Source organism: Benincasa hispida, chromosome 2 (genome assembly GCF_027475165.1).
Source record: "Benincasa hispida cultivar pf3 chromosome 2, pf3_genome.v1.1, whole genome shotgun sequence".
NCBI lineage: Eukaryota > Viridiplantae > Streptophyta > Magnoliopsida > Cucurbitales > Cucurbitaceae > Benincasa > Benincasa hispida.
The window spans coordinates 28573879-28592015 of NC_143479.1; positions in this window are offsets into that span (position 1 = coordinate 28573879).

Here is an 18137-nt window from a genome sequence, read left to right on the forward strand (position 1 = left end):
TGCTTCGTAGGTGTTACAATTGTTTTAAAGTGCTACAAATGATCTGATCCTAATTATTCATGTATTAGACATGCGAGCAGGGATATTCTATACAAAGGAGTTTGTATAAAACCAGACCACGAAATGTTTAGTTTCATTATATAACACCATTCATAATAGAGACTTACATTTCATCAGGATGGCCATAGGTAACATGACTTAAATCCTGAGTGAGTTGTGAACTTCTGCCTATGAGAGTGGTCTTTTGATTTGTATGGGTGAGAGTGGCTAGATCGCCAACTGTACAAACCTACCATTTTGGGGATTCATATGATTAGAGAGCTTGGAACACAACTACACAAGATGAAATTCACTCCTTCCTCGAAGCAAGGGTAAGTAGATAAATTGCTCCCTTAAGGGCTGATTTCGGGTCTTGAACAATGTGGCACCACACCCTCTCCTAGCCTGAGAGGGGTTTAGTCATAGTGGGACTATGATCTTTTGTTCATTAGAGGGATCAGTGGTACTTAATGAGTTAGACGTAACTATAGGGGCAAAACGGTAATTTGGCCCAATCGTATTGTAGATTGATTATAACCAATGGACATAAAAATATATCTGTAGTGCAAAGAGTGTAGCTATCGGTCTTTAATAGAGTGCTCGACAGTTAACGGATGGTGGATAATGTAATTAAAGAGTTTAATTAATTATTCATGTACCGTTGGAACTTCAAGCTACAAGTCCATAAGGTCCCCTTGGTAGCTCAAAAGGATTTAGTTGAGAATCAGTTTTTGGGTTAATTTGAATTGTTCAAATTAATAAGAGGGATTTAATTATATATGATATAATTAAATTATTTCAATTATATATGATATAATTGTCATAATGTATTTGATACATTATTGTTTAATGGGAGGAAATAAATATTTGAATGAGATTCTAAATATTTTTTTCTATGAATGTGATTCATAGTTGTTAAATTTAATATAAATATGATTTATATTAAATGGCATAAAATAGATAAAAGAAACTATAGTTTATATTGTATACGATACAATATTAAAACTATATGTTATATGTTATATTTGATATAACATATAATTTAATATAAATATAATATGATATGATAAGTTAGTTATCATATTTATTTATATTATTTTATTATTATTTGAATAATAACTTCCCATTTATTCTCTCCAACAAACTTAGTGAGTAGTTATCATTTTACGGTAAAAAGGAATAAAAGAAAAATTGGTTTTTCTTCTTCCTTAAACGTTGTAATTGTTAAACGATTGAAAGCTACGAAAGAGTTCTGTGTTCTTGTTTTTCTTGAGAGTTTGCAGAAAGGTTCTTTAAGTTCTTGTGAGAGATTCCTCAATCTTCTTCCTCCACCCAAACTATCCTTCCTAACCAAAATAGTCAGAGTCCACCACTCCTGGATTTTCACCCTGAGAATACCAAGGACTCTTTGTGGTAGTGTCAGGGTTACTGTTCGAGGTATCTTGAAGAAGGTTTTCAAGAGTTGTTGTTTCTGTTCGAGGCTCATGACTGTTCGAGTGGTTTCACGAAGAAACTTTTTCAAGGGTAATGTATCTTGAACTTTTTTTTTCTGTAAAAAGTATGTTGTAGTTTAATATAAATGAATATCTAATTGTATGTTTACTGTAAATTATGTTTTCAATAATTAATGGAATTTGGACGATCTGCTTCTGCTTAAGGATCTCTTTAATACGAGTTCCTTCAAGCTGGTCATGCAGTCAGTAGGGCCAGAGTCGCATTCAACATCAACCATTAGAATAAACATAAGATTGGATTAGAGGGGTGCAACCATACATATCTTGCTAGTCCCTTGCATAAAATTGACATAAAATTGGGTCTAAAGGGGTGAAACCATACATGTCTTGCTACCCTTGGAAGCATAACCTTTATCTAATTAAACTTTAATCTTATTTCATCATCGTGAACAAACATAATGCATGGGGTCCCTTGTTGAGAAACGTGTTTAAACATGTAATGTAACATAACAATAACATAATAATGCAATATAACAAAGGTACACTATCATAAAACACTTAAATAGTGGGTAATATAAACTATTTATTGGGATTGGTGTCCTAATTCTCCCGGAGTCTCGTAGTTTGTAATCTTTACACATTGTTATGAATAAAATAAGAGTTATTTCATTTGACATTTACTTATATCCAATAAACAAAGCTCCATAGTTATTGTATGTAAACTTAAGCATGTATATGAGATATACAAGTGAATCATGCCTTAAGTGATAACCTAAAAAGGTCTGTAGTATAAGAATTAAGGTGGGATACCTGATCCTGGTGACACTACGGATACGACCCACTTTGTAAAGGTTTGCAAGTGTTGGGAACTACTATAGATGGTAGATCCTGACCATTCATGTGGAGACATACGAGCGGGGGTATCCTATACAAAGAGTTTGTATACAACCGGACCACGAGATGACTAGTCTCTTTATATAACATCGTTGATACTTGAGACTTACATCTCACCTAAACGACCATAGGTGACATGACCTCAATCCTAAGTGTTTTGGAAACTCCTACCTTTGAGGGCGGTCCTTTGATTAGTATGGGTGAGAGTGGCCAGCCAATTCAACATGCCTACCTGGGGATTTGTCTGATTTGGGAGCTGGGAACTTAGTTACACAAGATGGAATTTACTCCTTCTCCAAAGCAGGGGTAAGTAGATAGATTGCTCCTTTAAGGGTTGATTGCGGGTCTTGAATATAGTGGCCACAACTTCTCTTTGAAAGAAAGGGCTCAATCATAGTAGGACTATGACTTATGTTCATTAGAAGGATCAGTGGTACTTAAGGAGTTAGATGTAACTACAGGAGCATAACAGTTATTGACCCAGTTGTACTTACGAGCGATCTGTGAAGGGTTATCGCATTGTTGATTTGTTGATATGGACACATAATATATCTGTAGTAAGGAGAGTTCAGCTGTCGATCTTTAGTGGAGTGCCTGGCAGTTAACGGATGGTGGATCCTGTGACTAAAGAGTTTAGTCAGTTATTCACGTACCGTTGAAGCTTCGAGCTATAGGTCTATAAGGTTCCTTGGTAGTTCAATAGATTCAAGTTGAGAGGTGTTGATTTGAAATGTTCAAATTGACAAGAGGAAATTCGATTATATATGATATGATCAGTGTGATGTATGAGATACATCAAGTGGAGGATTAATGTAAATGAGATTTACATTAAGTACAATGAAATAGAAAAAAACTATAGTTTATATGTTTCATGAGATGAAATAATAAAACTATAGGTTATAAATATAGTATGGTAAGTTGGTTATCATATATATTTATATAATATTAATTATTAGATAATTATATCTTTTTCTCTAATAACCAATTGAGTGGGAGATTATTGGTGGTTTCATGGTAACCGTGAGATAAAAGGAAAAATGTTTTCCTAAATTTAGTTGTTGTTGTGAGAGTTTCTATGCTCCGAAAATCACACACGAATAGTTGTCAAGTGAATGGGAGTCACTAGACGATAGTGGAATAGAGATTAAACGATCGTGGAGTGACACTACATGATAGCTTACTTAGCTGGCCATTAGCTAAACGATCGTGGAGCATTTTCTAAATGATCGCGAAGCATCTTCTAAACGATTGGGCATCGTCTATACGATAGACTGTTGTCATCTCTCACTTGCTCAATGATTTACACGATTGTTTTTCCTTTGGTCTCTTCCTTGAGCCAAGTCCACACAGAGCCCACACTTCTAGATTCTCATACTGAGAATACGAGGGTAGCCCTTGTGGTGGTGTCGTACTAAACTCGACTAAGTCAAGATTTTTGGAGACCGTTCGCTGTGTTCGAGTTTTCTGATTGATCATGTTGTGTTGCGGTCGTTGTGTTCGAGCATTCATGTGTTGCAGTCTTGGAGATTGCACGAGCGTTTGTGATCGAGGGAATTTGAAGATGAGTCTTCAAAGGTATGTATATTTTATCCCTTGTTCTCTTGTGTAAGCATGCTGTAATTTCGTATTGTGCATAACATGTTAGTTTCCATTTCTTGATTGTAATTTTGTATGTTCAAATACGAATGGAATTTGGAACGATCATTCCGTTGCTCATGAAAATCCTCATATCCGTTTTCCTTCACTATTTATCTCTACTGCAATCCCAATTATTCCATATGGCTTGGTCCTATAGATTTCATAAAGAACACTTATGATTAAAACTAGTTTTAAGACTTTTAGATTAAGAAATTTGATGAACATATCTTGCTTAGTTATTTATAAAATTATAATTATTAAATTTTGAGAGCACTAATATAGCTATGCTTAGTTATTTAACAATGATGACGCCAATAACGATAATGATGATGATGTTGATGATTATAATAATAGTATTAGTATAATAATAATAATAATAATAGTAATAGTAAAATAATAGTAATAATAATAACAGTATTAAAATAATAATAATAACAGTATTAAAATAATAACAATAACAACAACAATAATAATAGTAATAAATATAATAAAGATAGTAGTTGTAGTAGAATGTTAATGACAATAGAAATAATAACAACGGTAATAATAATAATGATAATAATGATGATAATGATGATAATAATAATAATAGTAATAATAATAATAGTGGTAGTAGAATGATAATAATAGTAGTGATAATAAAAATAATAATAACAACAACAATAGTAATAATGATTATAGTAGTAATAATAATAACAACAACAATAATAAAAGTAGTAGGTAGTAGTAATAATAATAAATACTAATAATAATATTACTAATACTAATAGTAATAGTACTAGTAATATTTATAATATCAACAACAATATTATTAATAATAGCAACAACATAATTAGCCGTAGTAGTAGAATTAATAATAATAATGACGATAATATTAATATTATAGATAATAACCTTATATTAATAATATAGTAGAAAAGTAGTAGTGAGAACAATAACAATAATAATAATTTTTATAGTAGTAGTAGAAATAATAATAATATTCATAAATTTTTAATATACATTAGTAGTAACATTAATGTGAGTAATGGAAGTAATTAATTTCATGAAAGAAATGAAATTGAAAAGAAGAATAATTTTAAGAAGAAAAGCAATGGAAATGGAGAGTAATTTTAAGTGAATGGGAGAGAGAATCGAAAAAATAAAACAACTTACTTAAATGTAATCTTTCTTTTTCTTTGCCAAACCTCATGCTTAGGAGTGGTACACCGCTTCTCCCTCTAACCGACTTTCTCTTTTTCTCATTTTTTTTTAATATATTTATCTTCTTCTTATATTTATCTTTCTTTTTTCTTTCTTTTTTCTTCTTATATTTATCTCTTTTTTTTCTTCTTTCATCTACTAACCGACTTTGCCCCCCTTTTTGTTTTTTTGTTGATATATATATATATATATCACTAATACTATTTTATGCTTTCTTCATATTTTAATAGTTTTTTATCATTTTATCTAATCTTTATTATATTGTCATTATTTTATTTCCTAGATATCTTTCTTACTTAGTAATTTGTTTGATTTCCATATCAATATTATGTTTGTTATTTAATGTTTTATGAGCCAAATTTTAAACTTAGTGGCTTAAATTTAGAACTCATTCACATGTCGAACCTTAAGTAATATCCGACATTTGATTTCCTATAGTGTTTACATACAAACTTGGGTTGTTACAGAATACCACAACTCACATGTCTCAACATGAATGATCAGGATCAGATCATTTATAGCATTTTACAACAATTATAACATCTACAAAGTAGGTCATATCGTAGTGTCACTAGAATAAGGTATCCAATCTTATCCATCTACTACAGACTATTTAGGTTATCACTTAAACATGATCTACCTGTATGTCTCTACATACATGTTTAAGCTACAGAAGATAACCATGGATGTTCGTTTATTGGTTTGTGGGTTTAATGCTACTTAATGTCAAATAAACCATCTCATATTTTATTAAATAAATAAAATGTTTCTACAATACAATTATAAACTATAGGACCCTACGAGATTTAGGGCATCAACCCCAACAATATTGCACTTGTCCTAAACCTAGTGGGGTGTACAATATATAAGTCATACTAATGTACAAGTACACAAATCAATAAACTAGGGCATAAAACGCGCCCAGTACAAAATTTTCCACTTGCCCTAAACTATATGTGGCCCGTCCCGTAGACCCATACTCTGTAAGTGACCCTAAAAAACTTTAATCGTGAGGACCTTTGTAAATGAATCACCAACTTTATGCTCTGAAGCTATCTATGTGACGATCATGTCCCCTTGATGCACAATTTCTCGGATGAGATGATACTTCACTCTATATGCTTCCTGCATTTGTGACTCCTAGGCTCTCGGGAATTGGCCACAACACCATTATTATCACAATAAAAGGTGATGAGCTTTGACATGTCTGGAACCACTTCCAGATCAGTCAGAAATTTTCTAAGCCACACGGCTTCCTTAATGGCTTTACAAGCCGCTGCCTCCATGGTAGAGTCAGCAATGCACCCCTACTTGGTGCTTCTTCGCTAGGAGTGAACGCTGATTCTGGTGTGGATTTCCTAGAATCCTTATCAGTTTGGAAATCAAAGTCCATGTATCTTGTAAGGATCAAATCCTTAGAACCATACACGAGCATGTAATCCCTCATTTTCCGTAAATATTTGAGATGTTGGGTTTTATGTCTTAAAACTTGTGGTTTGTAAATAATAAACTTATTCTGAAATTTAATAAAGTTATTATTGAAGTTTGATTGAATAAAGTTGTTACTGAATATATGAATTGCTTATTGCGTTTTAGAAATAAATCCAATAAACTAAAAGATCCATGACTATTACATGAGTACTTGAAATATAGTGGAGGCATAAGAGGGAATCAGGTTCGAGTAAATAGTCAAAATGATCTATATTATACAAATAAGGTTGGGTACCTTATTCTGGTAACACTATTAGAAGCGGCTCACTTTGTAGTTGTTACAATTTGTTGTAAAGTGCTGCAACCGAAGTGATCTTGATTCGTTCATATGGTGACATGAGGAGTGGGGGCGTCCTATGCAATGAGTTTGCATAAGATTGGACCAAGAAATAAGTCACTCTTACTTTATAACGTTATTTACTGTGTAAGACTGACTATTTCATAACGATGACCTAGAGAACTTAACCTTAATCCTGAGCTAACTACGAACTCCTATTTACTTAGGATTATCCTTAGATTTGCATTTGGCTCAACAGCAACAGCTTAAGCCTCCCATTTTAGGGGTAAGACTGGGTAGATAACTGGAGATATAGGGTGCAAGATAGAATTCACTCCTACCCGCTTTCAGGGATAGTAGAAAGGTTGTTCCCTTAAGTGCTGATTTCGAGTCTTGAACAAGGGGCCCCACCCTCTCGTTGGCCCGAAAGTGATTCTGTTTGTTGATTGGATCACAAAAAAATTATTCATTAGACGATCAGTTGAACTTAAGGAACAAAAAGTAATGTCGGGGGTAAAACAGTCATTTGACCCAACCGTTATTACGAACAACTTGTGAAGGGTTAACTTACTAATCATGGTTATATCAAGTAGACACAATATATCTACAATGAGGGGAGTTCAACTACTGGGCTTTAGTGGAGTTACCTTGTAGTTAATGAATGAGGATTAATTCGGTATAAAGTGTTTAGCCAATTAATCTTGGATTGTTGAAGCCCATGATCTGTAGGTCCATTAGGTCCCCCTACTAGCTCACAAACAGAATAAGCCTTAGAATAGTGTGATAAGTTAATTTGAATAGTTCAAATTCGAATTAAGTGAATTAGTAATTATATGTGCTATAATTAAACGTTTAATTTTGGAATTAAACAAAATTGGAGAATCGATTAATATTTAAATATGATTTAAATATTGATTTCATAAATAGGGATTCATGATAGTGGAATTGGTGATAAATTAGTATTTGATATTAAATTAATAGAATTAATTAAATTGTTTAATTAATTAATTATTATTAATTTTATTAGAAAAATAATTATTAAATTAATTTGATAAAATTATTAAAGTTTCAATTTTAATTAAAAGAATTAAAATGGAAAAGAATATTGATTTTGGAAATCAATTTTTTAAATAAAAAAGAGAAAAGAAATTGAAAGTGGAAAATCCCAAAATGTGGGATTTTCCCACTTTCAATTCAAGTAGGTTAGTCAACTTCCACTCACATTTTACAGCTCAAATTCTCAAGTTGAAGTTGGAATTCATGCATGCAATTTGATTGCATGAGTTGGTTGGAAAAATACACTCTTGATTGAGTGGAAAAGTCTATGCAATAGGCTGAATTTCTGTTGAAATCTCAGGGTTGAAGAAAGGTTCTTCAATAGTGCTGAACCAGTGTTCTTCTCCTCCAATTTCCTTAAATGCAAGCATGTTTTGAGTCCCACAACTTAATCTAAGGCTCCTAGAGAATAGTAGGGAAGTCTAGTGGTGATCCACAACAAGAATTTGAGGAGATTGCAGCTAGATTTCGTGTTTGAAGAGGATCTTCAAAGGTATGTGTTGAAATCCTCTTGATACCCTATGAACATACACCCGGCTACCAATAGCCGATGCATAGGGGATCCATCTCATTTTCTCAACCTCTTGAGGTGTCTTAGGACACTGTTTCTTTGACAATATAACTCCATGCCTGAAAGGGAGTAAACCTCTCTCGGAGTTCTGTATCAAAAACTTGACAAGCATTTTGTCAATGTACGATACTCGAGACAGAGCTGGCATTTTGTTCTTTTGATCTCTAAAGATCTAAATACCTAGATAAAATTGCACCTCTCCCAAATCTTTCATTTGAAATTGGGTTGCTAGCCAATTTTTAATTTCAGTCAATAGACCTGCATCATTCCGAATGAGTAGGATATTGTTTACATATAGCCCTAGAAAAGTTACCGAATATTGATGATTCTCTTATAAATAGAAGGCTCATCAACATTTTGATCAAAGCCATGAGATTTGATTATATGAAATCTTATATTCCAAAATCGAAAAGCTTGCTTCAATCTATAGATGGACCGATTAAACTTGCAAACGTTTTGCTCTTGACCTTGGGTTATGAATCCCTCAGGCTGCTCCATATAAATGGTCTCCTTAAGATTACCATTCAGAAAGGTAGTCCTGACGTCCATTTGCCAGATCTCATAGTCATAATATGCGACAATGGATAGGACCATCCAGATAGACTTCAACATGGAAACAGACGAGAAAGTCTCCTCATAGTTGACTCCCGCAACTTGGGTATAACCCTTTGTCACAAGTCTAGCCTAGAAGGTTTGTACCTTCCCATCCCCGTTTTCTCTTGTAGATCCATTTGCAATCTTTAGATTTTACCTCATCAGGTTGATCTACAAGATCCCAAACTGAACTGAAGTACATAGACTCCATTTCGAGATCCATAGCTTTGATCCATTCATCTTTGTCAACATCCTCCCTTGCCTTCTTGTAAGGCAATGGATCCTCAACATCTCCGTCAGCTACCATAGCTAGGATTTCTGTTAAATCCATATAATGGATAGGCGGGTTCGTAACCCTCCCACTACATCAAGGTTCCCTTAACACTTGAGGTGGACATGACCTACTATATGATCCAACTTCAATAACTTTTGTTGAGGTGTTGGGCTCTTCAACAACTCTTGTTGAAGGTTCAGTAGTTTTTTTATAAAGCTCATTCAACAAAATCTTACTATGGGGCTTATGTTCCCTAATGTAGTCATCCTCTAGAAATATAGCGTTTATCGATACAAACACTTTATTTTTTTTTAGGATCGTAAAAGTAACCACCTCTCGTTCCTTTGGGGTAGCCTACAAATAGGCACAATTTTGAATGAGGTTCCAGTTTCTTAATATTTGTCTCAATGCATGTGTTGGGTAACCCCATATCCTGAAAAAAATGACATAAACTACCTTTATGACCATTCTATAATTCCAAAGGTGTTATGGTAACACTCTTGGATGGAACATAGTTCAAAATATATGTTGCAATCTGTACTGCATAACCCTAAAATGAATCAGGTAAGGAAGCATAATTCATCATAGACCCAACCATGTTTAACAGGATTCAATTTCTCCTTCCTGATACACCATTCTGTTAAGGTGTACCAGGTGCTGAGAGTTGGGATACTATTCCATGCTCTATCAAATAGTTCTGGAATGTAATATCCATAAACTCTCCACCTCAATCAGATCAAAATGTTTTAATCGTTTTATTTAATGCATTTTCAACTTCTACCTTAAACTCTTTGAACTTTTCAAAGGCTTCAGACTTCTGTTGCATTAAATAAATAAACTCATGTCTTGAATAATCATTAGTAAAAGTGATGAAATATTCAAACCCTTCTCTTGCCTTAACATTCATCGGACCATAGAGGTCTGAATGTACAAGCTCTAAGGGTTCTTTGGCCCTATGACCTTTTCCAGTAAAAGATCTTTTAGTCATTTTGCCTTTAAGACATGACTCACACACAAGTAAAAAGTTTTCTTTTAACTCTCTTAGAAGTCCATTCTTAACCAATCTCTCAATCCTATTGAGATTGATGTGTCCTAACCTTCGGTGCCAAAGACGGGCATTTTCTTTAGGAGAAAATTTAAGTCTTTTATTTTGGGTTACCGCAGTTTTAAACATTTCAGTGTTAAGGAGGGTTTTAGTTGCTAACGGTCTTAGCACATACAAATTATCTTCAAGATTAGCACAACAAATCAATACTCAATTCTTAATAAAAAAACACCTTATTTACTTGAAAGAATAATGTTGCTCAAGAAGATATTTTACAGAAATCAGGTTCCTTTTCAAGTCTTGAACCACATATATATTATCTAATAAAATATAAGATTTCTATAAGTAGGGTCTAAACCCTCCCACTGCCTAGCCAAGACAACGTGCCTAGTTCTAACATGCATCGTCATCTCCTTGGCTTTCAGTTGCTGCCAAGAACTTATTCACTGGAATGAAAAACAAATATGGTTTGTGGCGCATAAATCAATTATCCAAGCTAAATCATCATTCTCCACTAAACAAGTCTCCAATACAAGTAAATCATATTTACCTTGTTTGACCTTCTTCTTTTCTGCGAAGTATTTGGTACAGTTCTTTTTCCAATGTCCCTTGTGGTTGCAATGGAACTAGATTTCCTTTGCAGCCTTACCCTTCTTGGTAGTAGCTGGTGGGTTAGCTTTCCCCTTTCTACCTTTCTTCTTCTTCCACTTTTTGGTGCCGGAAGAAGAAGACACGAACTTAGTTCCAGAGGACGATCCTCTGTAAAATTTCTTTGAGGACGAAACAACATTTGCCTCTCCTTTTTGTTTCTTGCTTTTCATCAAAGACTGAAAAGTCTGAAGCTCATTGAGCAAGGTGGTCAGGTTGTAGTCAATCCTATTCATAACAGCATTGCTACAGAACTGTAGGAAACTTTTAGGCAAAGATTCCAAAATGAAGCTAACCTGACTAACTTCATCAATGACAGACCCATTCATCTCCGCCACGTTGAAGTGGACCATCATGTTGAGAACGTGTTATCTAATAAATGCCCTATCTTGTATACAAGCATTGAAGATGTGTTTTAGAGCATCATGCCTGAGTTGTGCAGACGGTTGTTTAAACATTCCCTACAGGGACTCCATGATCTCACGGGCAGTGATCATGGGCTTATGTTTCTTGGCTAGGACTTCAAAAAGATTCGCCAAGATATATGCTCGGGCCTTTTCATTTGCCCTTATTCAGTGCTTGTATGCCACTCAAACATTTCGAATGGCATTTTGAGCAGGAATATGAGGACAATCCTCCATAAGGACAAAACGCAGGTCATTGATGATTAGTACTGTGTTAATTGTGTTTTTCCACATTGTATAATTTTTGTCAGTAAGTTTGTTGGTAGCGAGTAAGTTAAATGTCACGGATGTCATAATTTTAATTTGCTGAAACCATATAATTTGTTTATATTAGTAATCTATGCATTAACCCATTTGCAAAAACCAATCAAATTTAGCAAAATAATCTAATGCATCCTAAGTCACATTTATTTTGCAATGATGTTTTAGTGAGTCAGGACAAAAGCCACTATAAGGTGATCTGGTGCCCTTTCACCGAGATGAGACTATTTCAACCAATAGACAGAACAACTCCTTGTTACTATAATTATCAATCACTATTGTTGGGTCCAGAAATTGTTAAACTCATTTAACATTTCTTGTAAGTGTAACCCCTCATTTTAGATTCTAGAGTTCCGCCCCAATGAGCCAACTGTAGGGAAAAATCGATTGGGGCAAAAACTAATGTAATCCTATCCATTTTTGGAGTTTGAGGTAAAGAATCATGCAAATGTCATCCGTAGGAGGACATAAGCAAAGATGTCTTGAGGCCGAGTATAGATCTCATGGTGTGAACTTTTAGGGAGAAACGTGAAAGGTAAAATGAAGTATCATATACCCCATTTTCCTCCCACTGAGTGTTATACTAGGGTTATTTAACTTAGGAAAATCCGGCTACTGATTTTTAACTAGTTTGTTTAATTTGCCCAATAGTAACATTTACTTTGGATAGTTAAACAATTTTGATTAATGCTTATTAAAGACTTTAATAAACTCCAATCAACCATTGCATGCTTGTAATAAATCTATCTAATTCACCTTTCCAAGTAAGTTCCCAGGTAGAGATGTTACGTTTCCGTCAACTTAAATACCACAGCCTAAACAGAACTAACCTTAGACAAAAGATCCCTTATAGATAAATTTGTTACCAGTTTGATCTTTTAATTAAGACCAATTTAATCCTATTAAACTAATTAAAAGACTAAACTTAATTTCTAATCTTGTTAGAAAGTGATCTTATTAGAAAGACTGAATCAACTTAATTTATTACAAGTTTTGAATTATCTAGTTTCATTTAATTATAAATTTTATAAAATAAATGAAATAAATTAAAATCATACAATTGCATTGATTGACATACTTAGTAAATTATAATAATTATACATTACCTAATATAGTGTCATGCTTCATGCAATTTCATTTCATTACTAACCATTTATAACAATTATAGAATAAGGTAATGAAATAATTACTTACATCCATCGATACATATTTACAACTATATATTATAACACTTATAATATAAATGATGCATGACTATGTTATTAATGCAAGTGAACATGTACTACAACACTTATATTATATGATGCATGAGTATGCTATAGAAAATAAATCATGCAACTATATATTATAATATTTATAATATAAATGATGCATGAATTATGCATAATCCTATGGTGGGATTTTTACTATATGACTTATAGTATGCCATATATAAAATTAAAAAAAAGACAAATCATACATCAAATGCATAATTTAAAACTATTATTGGACTTGGATTGGACTCCTAAATAATTAATTAAATTAATATAATATTTATATTAATTTAATTAATCAAAATAACTATCTATTACAAAAAAAAGGTCAACGGTTCAAAACTAACGAACCAGGCCTTGAACCACACGAACTGGACCACCCAACGCCTAAACCGGCCAAGAATTGCTCCATCCAACCGAACTGGACATGAACCAGTTGAGCCACAAATCAAACCAGGCACAAATTGGATGGTTCTTTCCATCTCGCAGCGTTGCAATGCTATGGATAGAACGTTTCGTTCTCTTAATCGTAGCGTTGCAACGGTAGGGCACAACGTTGCAACGCTATGTACAGAAACGCTATAGTATAGAATGCACCATACAGTTGTGATCTTCTTCGAATCTCCTTCGATTTTGGCCTCGTCTTCTCCAAAATTCAACCGGAACAGCCATGAATGACACAACACAAACTAAATACATATTCTATCAGATGAATTATGCCCAAACACGGACCCTTACAAATCAAATTTGCAAAATAGAGGCTGTGAAACTAGATCCAATTTTGAAAACATCCATAATTACAAACAGATATTCCATACGTTCATAATATACGGAAGACAAAAAATCCCACCATGAAACTGTAAAAAATATTCTGAAAAAAATGGAAAAATTTAGGCAAAAAACCCCGCTCTAATACCAATTGAAGGAACTAGTGAAGGTTCTTGAGCGGAAGTGGGAATCGGACCCAAATCCTAATTTTAAAGAACATGAAATTTATAGTAACAGGATAGAAACATTATGCATTAATTTAATTACAATATGCTAATATAAAAAGAGAAAAGAGATTAAGAGATAAATTACTACACCTTGAAGATCCAATCTTCATGTATAATTCTTCATTCAAAAATTGCAATGTGCTCGAAACCCTAATTTGGTCACCACCACGAAAGCTTCCTCTGTATTCTCTAGGATGAGAAACCAAGGAGTTGTGGGCTCTTGGTATTTTGGAAGAGAGTGAAATTTTAATTTTGAGAGGAAGGAAAAGATGAGATCTGAGAACTATTCTTAGAGAGATCTTTTAGTGAGTCTCTGTAAAACTCAAGAGGAAGAAGATGACCACTCATTTGCACCCCCACTTTCACGCACGTAGTAGAGAGATAAAGAGGGAGGGAGTTACAACTCCCTCCCAAAATAATTTTTCAAAAAATAAATTAATAAAAATTTTATTTTAATAAAAACAATTAATATATATCTAGGTGATTACCACTTTATCATATAATATATATTAAACTATATATTATAACAAATATGACATATAACCTATAGTTTGATATTATATCAAATACAGTATAACCTATAGTTTTCATTCTCTCATTAATACATGGTATTTAATATAAACCCCATTTATACTAAATTTAATTATATGAATCCAATTCACATAATTAATATTTGAATCATATTCAAATATTTATTTTCTCTTAAATAAACTTTATATTATAATGTATCAAATACATTATAGTAATTATACCATATATAATTAAATTAAATTAGTTATATTACATATAATTAATTCCCTCAATTAATTTGAACAATTCAAATTAATCCAAAACTGATTCTCATTTAATCCATGTTGAACTACAGAGGGGACCTCATGGACCTATAGCTTGAAGCTTTAATAGTAATTGAATAATTAATTAAACTCCTTGAATTAAATTATTGAATATCCATTAACTGTCGGGCATTCCACTAAAGACCGACAATTGTACTCTTTGCACTATAGATATATTTATGTGTTCATTGGATATAACCAGTCAACAATGCGATGACCCTTCACAAATTGCTCGTAAGTACAATTGGGCCAAAATTACTGTTTTACCCCTATAGTTACATCTAACTCCTTAAGTATCACTGATCCCTCTAATGAATAATAAATCATAGTTGAACTATGATTAAACTTCTCTTGGGCCAGGAGAGGGTGTGGCACCATATTGTTCAAGCCTCGAAATCAGCCTTTAAGGAAGCAATTTATTTACTTACCCTTACCTCGGGGAAAGAGTGAATTCCGTCTTGTGTAACTATGTTTCCAACTCCCCAATCGGACGAATCCCCAAAATGATAGGCTTGTTGAATCGACGATCTTGCCACTCTCACCCATACAAATCAAAGGACCGCCCTCATGGGCAAGAGTTCACAACTCACTCAGGATTCATGTCATGTCACCTATGGTCATCATGGTGAAATGTAAGTCACAATTATGAACGACGTTATATAATGAGACTAGTCATTTCCTGATTCGTCTTATACAAACTCTTGTGTATAGAATACCCCTACTTATATGTCTCAACAATGATAAAGATCAGATCATTTGTAGTATTTTACAACAATTGTAACATCTACAAAGGGAATTGTATATGTAGTGACACTAGGATAAGGTATCCAACCTTATCCATCTACCACATACCATTTAGGTTATCACTTAAACATGATCTACCTGTATGTCTCTACATACATGTTTAAGCTATAGAAGATAACCATGGATGTTAGTTTATTAGTTTGTGGGTTTAATGCTACTAAATGTCAAATAAAACATCTCATATTTTATTAAATAAATAAAATGTTAGTACAATACAATTACAAACTATATGACCCTATGAGATTTAGGGCATCAACCCCAACACCACGTAGCTTGCTCATACCTCGGGGCAAACATAGATAAATTACACCGTCGCACGTGAACCCGCACCTTCGTAAATGATATTTGTATGTATCGAACTAACCCCTTATACTAACTAGTAGTACAAGTACCAAGTCTGGGTCCACAGAGAGTTTATTTGGATTCCTTGAAAATTGACACTTGTAGGAAGTAACTGGGGGGTTTCAAGAAAACGAAAAGTGCACGATGCAAACGGATGTGTGAATAATCAATTGAACAAAATAGTTAGCTTAGGTAATTCTAATTTAATTCATTCCTTTTCAATTCTATCACAGACTAATTAAAAGATACATGAGAATATTTTAATTAAAACTTACCCCACTCGATTAGAATCCTAACTAGTCGTCTAGAAAATTAATTTAATTAAAGGAAAAGTGAGAATCCTCAATCAATCAATCAATTAACAGGCATTAAGGTCTAAGGCAAAGCTAAGCCAAATAATTGATTTCCATCGTCTAGCCAATTATTTGAGCGAGATTTATCTAAGTTAGAAAGTAAATGCTTGCTAAATGGAATCCCAAGTTAACACAACAAACTAACTTAACCCTTGCTTCTAGGTGACGACTACTTAACGATTACAAATTAAGGTCAATCAAAGCAGTCAATTATACATGCATAGCTAATTTGTCAGATTATCCCATACAAGACAATTGAAGAATATGCTCAAGATAAATTCTCATAAATTCATTACAAACTCACAGAATTACATATCAAGTCTCAAGAATTGAATTGGAACAAAATTAAACTAAAAAACCCAAGCTAAGTTCTTACCCTTTAGCCACGAAACATCTTCAAAATCGATATAATGTTCAAAGGGGAAGAAATTATTAAAAAATTCTGGTGAAAAGGTAGGCTAAAACCGAGTTAGAACAGGGCGACGACGCTCAAAATCGAGTCTACTTGTTGTGTTGTAATCGGCTGACACAAATGATCATTTTATAAAACTGTCGTAGCTTTGCAATGCTAGGAAGAGTGTTGCAACGCTGTGGCGAAAATTGGCCGAGCATCAGACGAGCGTCACAACACTACCTTAATGCTATGTTGCGCGTGCGCTGAGGTTGAATGTTCGTAAAATTACATAACATTGCAACGCACGCTGCCTATTCTGTTCGAGAGCATTGGAGGTGCAGTATTGACGAGCAGTGCGATGGTGGCGTTGGGGCATCTCTGGAGCGTTGCAACACTTGGAGCAGCATTACAACGCTGCCCTGCATCCAAGTATTCTATCCAATAGCGTTGAGCTAACATTGGACTTAGGTTTAGTGAGAGCGCTGCAATGCTCGATAGGGCAACAACCTTCTTTCCTTCTTCATTTGATTATTTTAGCTCTTAACTTCATCATTTTAATGCCTTTTTAACCCGAACGCTTAATTCGACTACTTGTACACTCGAGTCCTACAAAATAATCAATTTAACTAAATTAAATAGCTAAACAACCTCGAGTTAAGTAGAAGAAGATAGCACGTTTCCAGTGCTATCACAGTGACAATTTTTGGAGATAGCACAAAATAATCAATTTAACCAAATTAAATAGCTAAACAACCTTAGTCAGTGTGTGCGGCAATGGGAGGAAAATACAAAGAGTAATTTCTCTTCAATGTTTCTCTTTATTGTTAATTCAAAGATACTGAGTTTTGGTATAGGAAATCAAATAGTTCATGTTGGACTATTTAGGGAGAGATTTATAGTGCGAGTTTTGGAACCATTGCAATCTTCATCATAGTAGACCTGCAGCTATAGAACACTAGACGTAATCCTGAGTTTGAGGCAAACCAGTATATTTTCGGTATTGTTCTCTTTTTTCCTTCCCTTAATTATTGCTATTTTATGATTGTCAATTTTTTTGGCTCTAATATGTGGAAATAGGAAATTTATATATAATTTAGTCAATTTAGTTTCTGCATTTTATTTAAATCTATGTATAAATTTCCAAAAAAAAAAAAAAAAAAAAAAAACCTATCATTGAAGTCAAATAGAATTCTCTCATCTAGTATCTGGTTCCAAACAGATTTTGCTCTCTCACAGGAGAAAAAGATATGGTCA